Consider the following 12217-nt stretch of genomic DNA (forward strand, 5'->3'; position numbering starts at 1 on the left):
AGAAGTGGCTCTCAACAACTATTCAATAAATACCATTATTTTCATTGCAATATGCTTTACACAAATGAATAAGACTGTGATAAAACCATGTATTTCAATATTATATATTAGATTACATTGAAAAATTACTTTTCATTTATGATTTATGAGTTCAAGTATGATTATTGTGGATGAGCGATTGAGGTAGATGAGAGATGACTGCGTGAATTGCGTCGTTTTATAGAACATTTTATAGGGCCGTTATGTATCGTCGTCAGCCTCAAGGTTTTATATCGCATCTACTATAGAGAGGGTCTAGCCTAACTCCGACTAGTCTTTGCGTCGTCTGGTGACTGGCTTTCGTACCATTTGTAATGGCCCAAAGCAGACAAAGTTGGGCTTGGCTGTTACAAATGGTATCAGAGCCAAACACCGGGCGGTGTGTTAGGGAGGACGTTAGGCCCTCAAAGGGGTGGATTGTGAGATCCCACATTGGTTGGAGAGGGGAACGAAACATTCCTTACAAGGGTGTAGAAACCTCTTCCTAATAGACACATTTTAAAACCATGAGGCTGACGACGATACATATCAAGCCAAAGCGGACAATATCTCTTAGTGGAGGGCTTGAGTAGTTATACTTTAGTTGTCATATATCTTACAGGCAAATGTCTTTGCTGCCGAAAATCCAAATCTTTCAACTAAAAACAATAAACAGACCATTCTTGATTAGCCACTTCATGCTCAAGTCCTTACTTTGTGTTAGTAGGACCAATCAAAGCTCTATGCTCTCTCTTTTAGTGTGGGATTATGTGCGGGAGAGAAAGGAATCTGTGGTGGCAGCGAACAACGAACAACAAGACTACAACTTAATTTTGACTTTTCACTCTATAAGATGAGCACAATTCATTAAACAAAAAATTACAATACTATGAAAGTTATTAAAAGATCAGAATCAGTTCAATCTCCTCGTCCCTCTCGCGTGCCACGACCTTGTCTATACCCGAAAACATAAAAAAAATTGAAGTAGATGCATTTTAATACACAAAAATACTAGAGTCATCACATGGTTGATGTTTTCACCTTCCTCACTAGTCCGGTACTACGACCTTGTCTTAAATAAGCCTAAAACCAGAATATGATTTTAGGTCCCATTAGACATTGAAAGACTTACATGTGTGTATTTTTTAATCTTAACAATAGGGTCACTTATGGTGTTTTTTTAAATAGTCATTCTCTTCCTAACATTTTTTCTGTTAAAAACATGATCCATATCTATTAATTTAAATTTTATTGTCAAGTAATATTTGAAATATTTCTATAAAGGCTTCAAGGTTTCATGAAAACATTTGAAAACTCTCCTAATATGTATATTGCATACCTTAATATTAGAGACGTTACACATAATTTACATTTTCATCCATGAATTTTTACTAATTACGATGTTTTGGTTTGTAAAAGGTTAATATCTATAAATGTTTAAAAGAATTAAATAAATTTTTAAAAAAATTTATGAAGAAATTAACGATACTTTTTTATTTTTTGAGTTGTTCTGCTGGATCGATCGTTCAAGACCTTTGGTCTCTATCCGGACCCGATGAATAAAATGGGAACACTTCTTATGGACTCGATGAGAATGATTCTGATCTAGTTCATGACCTATTAGAAGTAGAAGGCGCTCTGTTTGGATTGGGATCCTCACGAACAAAAAAGATTGCAGTCAGTTTGATAGTGATCGAGTGAAATTGCTTCTTCTGCCCGAACCTAGGAATCTCTTCGATATGATACAAAATGGATCAGCATCATAATTATTTTAAATTAATTAACCAAAAGATAATGCTAAAGACAAAACTGAGCATTAGTGACAATTAGGAGTAAAATGTAAAATATTCGAACCAATAACCAAATGAAAACTAAACTTCAAAGTATAATAAAAATGTAACTGTAGGATCTCACATCGGTTGGAGAGGGGAACGAAACATTCCTTATAATGTCGTAGAAACTTCTCCCAAGCAGTCACGTTTTAAAACCGTGAGGTTGAGAGCAATATGTAACGGCTCAAAACGGACAATATTTTTTAGCGGTGGGCTTGGACGGTTGTAACATATCAAAGAAGACAATTTTTGTTAACAGTAAGCTTGGACTATTGTAACAGATCAAAGTAGACAATATCTATTAGCGGTGGACTTGGGCTGTTGTAACCGGTCAACCCGAAAAATATTTCTTAGGGGTGAGATTAAAATGATATATATATTTTTTTTTAATTCTTTCCATCCTTTGGAAGAAATAAAAACTTGATCCCAATTCATTACTTGCATCCCTTTTGTGGTCTTTACATTAAGTTTGTAAATGGTAATCTTAGTGTATTAAATTCATAACATCCCATTTAATGTTGTATTTCTAAAATTCATATTAGCAAATTAATTGAATATTGTCCCAAAGATTATACAATGGGATGGACAACAATGAAACGAACCTCATCCCATCAAACCATTTACAATACAATATAATCGCAAACAAACTTAGTCTCAACTTTGCTTTCATTATTGCGATGATATTGCTCCTCGTCTCTTCTTTTGGTAATTTTCAACCTTGTTTTTTTTTCTTCTTTTTTTTTTTTCGTTTTTTGATAACTCTCCAAAAGTAGAGTTATATCAAGTCTTTTTACAGTTAATTTTGCACTTATACTCACCATTTTCTCATTAATTGCTCTATTTATTCTAATTAGTATACATGAAATAGCCAATTGTGGTTTAATATGAAAAGAAGATTAATTTTCATAAATCGAGCTTAATTGTACGCTTAATTGAGCTATTTGGTAAAATTCTAGAACATTTATGCTGAAACCATGATGCTATAGCAAATCTGGAAACAACACTGCTTGCAAATCTAGAAATAAATTGCAGACCTTGATGCTGAAGCAATCAGCAAATCTGGAAATAAATTGCAGACCTTGATGCTGAAGCAATCCTGAAAGTAAACTTTTCGGGGATGACCTGGAAATTTTAATCCACATCAGCAGTCCATGTGGATCATTAGCTACCAAATTAGAAACATCGTAGGTGGACAATCTTATCCTTTCTCAGCCCTAAATTAGAAGAAACAAGCATTATAAAAGGAAAATGATACCTAAAATAGGGAGGGGCCACACTTGGGGGAGAGAAATCGGATTAGACAGCAGCAGCGGAGGGGCCACACTTGGAGAGAGAAATCGGATTAGACAGCAGCAGCGTTCGCTGCTGTGAAACCAGAGAAGAAGAAAATCCTAATCCAGCAACTATTGACAGCAGAAGGAAAAGGAGACCAACAAGGATTGACTAGGGCAGAGAGGTGGACGTGAGAGCTCAAGGGAAGGGAACTTCCAGAACGACAACAAAACAGGATAACTTTCTATTTCCTCATTCTCTTTTCTCATTCCATCAATTTTACATGATTGAGATGCAAATTCCTCTGTTTAATTTAGTTTGTATGGAGAGCTTGTTGGATCGATATGACAACCTTAGAAGGGGTGAACAAGGTTTCAACAATAATTTTTTTTTTTTTTTAATAACAATAAAACTTGATACCGTGCCTTAAAAATTAACAATAATTTAGAATTTAAATAGAAAAAGAAATTTAAATAGGAAAAGGGTTAGAAAATATAACACCTTAGTTTTATAGTGTTTGGGTCAAACTCGACATACTCCACTACCCAAGCGCCTCTTGGGAATTTGAATAAAACTTTCTGACTTTTTCCTCGGATCAGAGCCCGAGCCGAACCGCTACAACGCTCCTTTTACGAGTGCAAGAACAAACTCAATCCTTTCCACGGCTCAGGATCAAACCGATATACCGTTCTTTTTACGAGTTCAAGAGCAAACTCAATCGTTTCCACGGTTCAAGATCAAACCGGTACAACTGTCTGAAATCTTATAGAAACACACCACAACTCTCTGAAGTAATAGATTTACAATTTTCTCACAATACAATAGATCTCTCTCAAGAATAAGATAAACAAGAAATAGAATTGGAAGCTTTGGAGAGAGCAACAATGGAGGCTTTTAAACAAAAATTTTAGATCGAAACCCACCACCACTCTTTGAAGTAATAGATTTACAATTTTCTCGCAATACAATAGACATCTCTCTATATCTCTCAAGAATAAGATAAATAAGTTTAAAATTTGAAGCTTTGGATAGACCACAATAGAGGCTTTTAAACAAAAATTTTAGATCCAGAAAACTATGGAAAATTGTGTATTGTGTTCTATGTTGTATGTGTTGTGTTCTGAAAAATATGAAAAGGTGATGAGAGAAATAGAATGAGGCTTTTAAACAAAAATTTTAGATCGAGAAAACTATGGAAATTGTGTACTGTGTTTTGAAAAATATGAAGAGGTGATGAGAGAAATAGAATTGGAAGCTTTGGAGAGAGCAACAATGGAGACTTCTAAACAAAAATTTTAGATCGATAAAACTATGGAAATTGTGTATTGTGTTTTATGTTGTGTGTGTTGTGTTCTGAAAAATATGAAGAGGTGATGAGAGAAATAGAATTGGAAGCATCTCTCTCAATCTCTCCAAAAAAATAAGATACACAAGAAATAGAATTGGAAGCTTTGGAGAGAGCAACAATGGAGGCTTTTAAACAAAAAAAATTTAGATCGAGAAAACTATGGAAAATGTGTATTGTATTCTATGTTGTGTGTGTTGTGTTCTGAAAAATATGAAGAGGTGATGAGAGAAATAGAATTGGAAGCTTTGGAGAGAGCAACACCACATGTCTCTCTGAAGTAATAAATTTACAATTTTCTCACAATACAATAGACATCTCTCTCAAGAATAAGATAAACAAGAAATAGAATTGGAAGCTTTTGAGAGAGCAACAATGGAGTCTTTTAAACAAAAATTTTAGATCGAGAAAACTATGGAAATTGTGTATTGTGTTCTATGTTGTGTGTGTTGTGTTGTGAAAAATATGAAGAGGTGATGAGAGAAATAAAATGAGGCTTTTAAACAAAATAGAATGAGACTTTTAAACAAAAATTTTAGATCGAGAAAACTATGGAAAGTGTGTATTGTGTTTTATGTTGTGTGTGTTGTGTTCGGAAAAATATGAAGAGGTGATGAGTTTAAATAGGGATGAAGTTGTAAAAATAGGAATTGATGCGTACCAATAACGTGAAACACGAAAAATAATATTTATTTATTTTTAAATTTATCTTAAAAAATTATAGACCACATGTTTCATTTATATATATATATATTTAAATACCATTATCTGAACAATAATGAGCCAAGTATGTAATAATATAATATAAAAAAATATTAATGAAAAACACGTGGGTTAATTAGAAAGTTTTATAATTCTAATTGAAATATTATAAATATAATTTAAATAATTTTAAAATTCAAGAAAGTTAGTTTTCATTGAAATAGTAACAACTTTTATTTTAGTTTAAAGCAATTGAAAATTCCACCATTTGTTACTCTGCCAAAGTTATAAATGTCATACTTCGATTGGTCCATGATTTCAATTTTGCCCGCTGGTCTATCAATTTTGTCACCACATCATCAATTTTGTCACCACATCATCACGTCAACTATCTTGTTTTGAATTTGATTGGTCCATGATGTCAATTTTGCCGCTACATCATCACGTCGGGTATCTTGTTTTGACTGAAACTTCTCCGTTTTATATCTAATTTGAGTGAACCAAAAAAGACGTTCAAATCGTTATTCCCAACCTTACACTGTGGACAGAATACTGAGAATTGTTAATGATTGAAGGTAGGTTTGATATCATCCGAACATCAATTAATTAATTAACCTTCGTGTTTATAATGTATTTTGGCTTCAACTGAAAGATGGTATCATCACTATCATTTACTTAATAAAAAATATTTGTTTTCCTCTCGACTAATCAAAATCATAAAGAAACAATATGATTTCCTCGTTGATTAATCAAAACTCTTCAGTGACTACAAACTAAGAGACGTATCGTCACTATCATTTACTTAATAAAAATTATTTGTTTTCCTCTTGACTAATCAAGATCGTAGAACAAAGAAATTACTAGACCTAGTAATCACTATCATTATATTAGAGAACTGTTTGATTTTCTCGTCGACTAGTCAAAATCGTACAGTAAAAAAATCATAAGACCTGTCGTTCGTGACTCTTAATTAATTGTAGAAACTATTTGATTTCCTCAACGAATCAAAATCCTAGGTGATTACGACTTTTATTACCGATTAAAGAAGAAATCCTTTGATTTACTGAAAGATAAATCAACGATTCATTTATTTCATAAACTATTTAGTTTCCTCTCGACGAATCATACTCGTAGCAATCACTATCAATATTAGTGAGTTATATTCCTCATCGACTAATAAACGACATTGAAGAAACTAGAAGACCTAGCATTCAAGAATTCAACTAAAGAGACTATTTGATTTCCTCATCGAAGAATCAAAATCGTATAGTGATTATGAACTATGGAACTAAGAGATCACGATTACCGATTAAAGAGGAAATCGTTTCGTTTTCTGAAAGATTATCCATCCGACATACCTGATTGCTTGTGATTCGTGAGCCACCGATAAATTCCAACCACTGACTCGTCGCATTTCTTGTCGAGAAAACTCAAAGGCCGCACGCAAATTTCGCCTTCTTTAACTCTCCTTCAAGTTCCCACTCTTGGTTTATATAGAGCTTTACGGGAACGTTTGCCAGTTGCGTTTTATTTACGGAGGAGAAAATGGTAAAAAAGTATTGTGGTAATTCGTCTGATTTGCACGGATGTAAACGGCGCCATTTACTAACGGTCTGGACTGGGTCATACTATTAAAAATTAATGGGCTCAAAGAAGTCCAAATACATTATAAGCACGAATGTATGTTAGGATCGCATAACAACGCACACGCTCGATCTAGATGAATACAAAGAATAGGATAGAGAAAATTGCAAGGAGAACTCTGGCTAAAACGATTTTTTTTATTGATGGCTTCAGGTATGTACAACAAGAGAGAGTAGAGAGAATAGAAAGTTACATCTCAAAGCTCTACCGGACGGGATATATATATATATATAGTTCAATTTACTATATATAGCTTTGCCAGATTTAACCATCTACTATATATAGCTATTTACTATATATAGCTTTACCCAATTTAACCATCTACTATATATAGCTATTTACCATATATAGCTTTACCGAATATAGCTTTACCAAATATAGCTTTACCAAATATAACTATTGACCAAGCTATAAATAATGATCAGGCTCCATAACCTAACAATGTATATTTGAATATTTAGATTTTAACATGTTTATAAGGTAGGTTTGTTATCATCCGAACATCAATTAACCTTTTGAGTAAATCCTTGATGTACTTCTCTTGATTTATGAAGATATCATCTTTCAGTTGTTTGATTTGAAGTCCAAGAAAGAAACTGAGCTCTCCCATTGTACTCATCTCAAACTCATTATACATACATTTGGAAAATTCTTCACATAAAGAAGGGTGAGTAGAACCAAATATAATATCATCCACATATATTTGCACTAATAACATAACATTTTCTTTAATTTTAATAAAGAGAGTAGTGTCGAGCTTACCCATTTTGAAATCATTCTCAATAAGAAAATTACTAAGTCTATCGTACCAAGCTCTTGGAGCTTGTTTTAAGCCCTAAAGAGCATTTTTCAACTTATAGAGATGACGTGGAAAGTCAAAATTTTCAAATCCAGGAGGTTGTTTTACATAAACTTCCTCCATAATATAACCATTTAAGAATGCACTTGTCACATTCATTTAATATAATATAAAATTTTTGTGTAAGAAGCAAATTCATGTAAGATTCTAATACCTTATAATCTAGCAACGGGTGCAAAAGTTTCTTCATAGTCTATACCTTCCTCCTGACAATAACCTTGAGCTACAAGTCTAGCTTTAGGCATTGCTTGCCTTCGACAACCAAACATCACTTTTGTGGAATTCAATTTTGTTTGACCACACACGTCGCCTGCGCATGCATGTTCAATCGTGCGCAACACAACAACGTTGCTTCTCATTGTCATATCAGTTCCCAACAACACGATCCATGCATCATGATATGATGCATGACCATCTTAGTTTGCTCAAACCATATGTTGAGAACTCACCCATGTGTCGATCATCTCATTAGGACATTTCAAACATTCATCCATCTGGATTCTCTTGAGCATCAGACTCTCCCGTGTACATGCTAAACCATTTACGACATACTTTCTTGATAGCGGGTGCATGATCCAACCTTCGACACATTGGTTGGGGAGCAATATTGGCACACCTATGCCATCTCTTACTTTCTTGTTTCTTTCATCAACCATAGAAAATGTTATCTATTTTAAGATTAAGATCGATCATTAGCTCAGGCATAAATCCTGGCTTGGAAAAAATATGAAAATAAGGGCCACATTTTATAGGACAGGGGTAATGTGCCATTGCAACCATATCACAATCCTCACCCAAATCTTGTTAAACATGTCATAATCTAATAATCATAACAAAAACTTGATGATGGAATATAAAATTTTTAAATGACTCACAGTGTCGAAGGAATCATCATTTTCAAATGACAATTGTGGTCGGTGGCGTTTGTTGTTACAAACCTTGAGGATGTGAATCTAAGAACGATCATTAAGGTCATATATTGTGTGTTCTTCTTTAATGATGGAAGGAGAAGACGCTAAACCGATTGAGGTGGACTCTTGGAGAATCTTTTAAAAATCACCTACCGAAGATGTCTGGGCTAAAACTGCTAGTAGCCTAGACATTGAGTTGAGAAATTCAGTGTTTTTCCTTTGTGGCAGATCTTGTAAATGACCATTTGTCGAAAGACATATCAAAACTATTTACTTTTCGTTAAAGGATCGTCATATCCTTTCTGCCCTCATGTTTGATGTTCACATAGAGAACCTTAACATCTCATCAGAAGCATTCAAATGTCTCCCCCACAACTCTTAGATCTTCTCCAAAAAGATTTACTATGCTCATAGAGGTAAATCTGGAGGAATCGTCAACCTGTTTCCAAAACCCTTTCATGGGATCAGATTACTAAGAATTCTACCTGGATCCTTAAATATGTGAACCTTCCAATCAGGAAAGACCCACAGTTTCCTCAAGTCATCGAAAATGATGATGGAAAGCGTAAAAGTAAGATTCAATGAAAATTAAATTTTCTTTCCAAAGGTAAAGATTCTTAAGCTCGAGATCTAGTACCTCATGAATCTCGAGATCTCCATAAAAAATCAACATGTCAAAGTCTATGCAAATAGAGCCGGTTGATTACAACAAAGAAGTAGTTTTAGTCGATTATGAGGGCAATCCCAGATCGCCAACTCAAACCGAATTGGATACTACATCTATCTTCAACCAGATCGATATTATCACAAATGAATTGTCCACTGGTAAAGAATTCCTTAAAAATGCATTACAACCTCGAAGGATATCCTAAATATCCAACATCAAAATAACTTCTCAAACAAGATTCTCTCAACCATTGCAAGACAAGTTAAGAAGATTGAAGAAAAAATCAAGGAAAAACGACAACAAAAGAAATTAAAAAAACTATTGCAAATATTAATGGCGTGAGATTTGCAAAAGTTGAGGAAAGTTCTTTTATTCATACCAGCTATTTTAGACAAAGTAATTAGTCTCGGCTCAACAGAAGAGGCACTTGCTCTGATTGAAGAAAAGCTAAACAATCTTTCAATTTTGATAGAACCTTAAGTAATTAAACTTTTAGTGTCATAATGAACCATATGAGAATGACCTCAAAAATTTTAAAAATGATTTCTCCAAAGAAGAAAAGATGCCCAAAAAAACTAGACCTCATCAACAAAATTGTTAAATTAGAGGACAAAGTCCAAAAAACTAGATGAAGAAAAATTGGTATCCTAAGCCCTCTTTCCTCGATGTTCTGTTCGAAGACAAAACTCAAATGACTCAATCCACCTATGAAGGAACATTCATACATAAGTGGAATATAGATGGTCTATCCGGTCATCTAGTCATAAATGTAATCAACAAAATGTTGATGGGAGATAGCGCCTATAGTCTTCGAGGTAAGTTTGACCACGCTATTGCTCAAATTGTAACTTTTGGTTTCACAGGAGTACTCAAGGATGGGTTGGAGAAGCATATCTCCGACGAAGAAAAGCAAAGGATACTCAACCATACTACTATAGAAAGAGAAGTACAAATATAAAAAGTGAAATTGGAATATCTCAAGTTATCGAGAATGATATAAGTGTTGAATAGCCATTAATACCCTTTTATATATTGTCTTAAAGTTTGTCGTAGGCAAACTAGAAATCATACTGAACGTTTGAGAAAATTCTTATGATTATAAGATGCGAAAAGTTAGCTACTTCTGACGGTACAAAGATATAATTGTAACTAAGGTTATGACAAGATATGATAGTACCCTTTAATTATGGATGATGCGCTTCATTGAAGGACTTCCAAAGTATATTTCTCGAAGGATAACTACCGCTCTTAATGACGAGTGTAAGCATAAGATTCCTTGGAATGAATTCACTTATGGTGATTTAGGTTATGTAATAGCCAAGTCGACCGCCAGCAAATATTGTCTACTTTGGCCCGTTACGTATCGTCGTGAGTCTCACGGTTTTAAAAGCATCTGTTAGGAATCAAAATAATATTAATTAACAAATTAGAGTGGTGTAGCGGAAGCGTGGTGGGCCCATAACCCACAGGTCCCAGGATCGAAACCTGGCTTTAATACCAACAATAAATAACATTCCCATCAAGAAAAGAATTTTAAATTAGGAACTTCACCAAACTCTTTTAAATACGGGTGCTGTCCAACTCATGATTTTAAAATGCGTCTACTATATTGAGAGTTTCACCCTACTTTGACCAGTGCATCGTGTAACGGTCATACTTCTTCAAATGTGCGGCCTCTAATCTTGACACGCTCACCAAAAACCTTATGGTAGGCTGTCATTTATTTTCATTTTTTGTAAACCTTCAAGCCCGCTGCTAGCACATATTATAAAAACCTCATGATTTTAAAACGCGTCTACTATAGAGAGAGTCTAGCCCTACTCCGACCAGTGCATCGTGTAACGGTCATACTTCTTCAAATGTGCGGCTTCGTGATCTTGACACGCTATCCAAAAACCTTATGGGGTACACAATCTCCATTCACATTTTTCACCTCGGCTTTGTGGCTTTGTTATACCATAGGCAAGGTTTGCCTTCAACGTTGAAACATCACTTATGTGGAATCAGAACTTGTTTGACCACACACACCGCCTATGCGTGCATGTTCTATCATGTGCAACACAACAATGTTGCATCTCATCATTTTCTCGGTTCCCAACAACACGATCCATGTATCGTGATGCAATCTCACGTCTTGAGATACTCGATCATCTTTGTTTTTCTAGACACATTTGTTGGGACAGTTTGGCCGAGTGGTCTAAGGCGCCAGATTTAGGCTCTGGTCCAAAAGGGCGTGGGTTCAAATCCCACAGCTGTCATAATCATACTTTTTCAATCTCATCGTCCGACCCATGCATCGTATTGCAATCTCATGTCTAGAGATAGCTTGACTATCTTGGTTTGTCAAGGCACAGATAGATTTGGGCTCTAGTTTAAAAGGGTATGGTTTTAAAACTCGTCTATTATGAAGAGATTCTAAAGGAGTACTCAATCTCTATTCACATTTTTCACTCGACTTTATGGCTTTGTTATACCTTAGGCAGAGTTTTCTTCCGCATTCAAACATCCATAATGTGGAATTAAAACTTGTTTGACCACACACGCCGTCTATGCGTGCATGTTCAATCATGTGCGACACAACATTGTTGCATCTCATTGTCATCTCGGTTCCCAACAGCACAACCCATGCATCGTATTGTAATCTCATGTCTCGAGATAGCTCGACCATCTTGATTTGTCCAAACACATTCGTCGGGATAGTTTGGCCAAGTTGTCTAAGGTGCTAGACTTTGACTCTGGTTCAAAAGGGCATGGATTCAAATCCCACAGCTGTCATTTATTTTAATTTTTTGTAAAGCCTCGTGCCCTCTGCTAACACATATTGTTTGTTTTGACTTTTTATTTATCGTTGTTAACATCGTGGTTTTAAAACGCGTCTAATATGGAGAGAGTCTAGCCCAACTCCGACCAGTGCGTCGTGTCAAAGTCATACTTTTTCAAATGTGCGGCTTTGTGATCTTGACACGA

At 34.8% G+C, this 12217-nt stretch overlaps 1 non-coding gene across 1 annotated transcript; it reads left to right on the forward strand.

The window, feature by feature from the left end:
* The first annotated feature begins 11428 nt into the window (after positions 1-11428).
* Positions 11429-11508, forward strand: TRNAL-UAG (transfer RNA leucine (anticodon UAG)). The gene has a single exon. It is a non-coding gene; the product is annotated as a tRNA-Leu (tRNA).
* The last annotated feature ends 709 nt before the right edge of the window (positions 11509-12217 follow it).

This window comes from Cucurbita pepo, chromosome 15 (assembly GCF_057944985.1).
Source record: "Cucurbita pepo subsp. pepo isolate OVF chromosome 15, ASM5794498v1, whole genome shotgun sequence".
Lineage (NCBI taxonomy): Eukaryota > Viridiplantae > Streptophyta > Magnoliopsida > Cucurbitales > Cucurbitaceae > Cucurbita > Cucurbita pepo.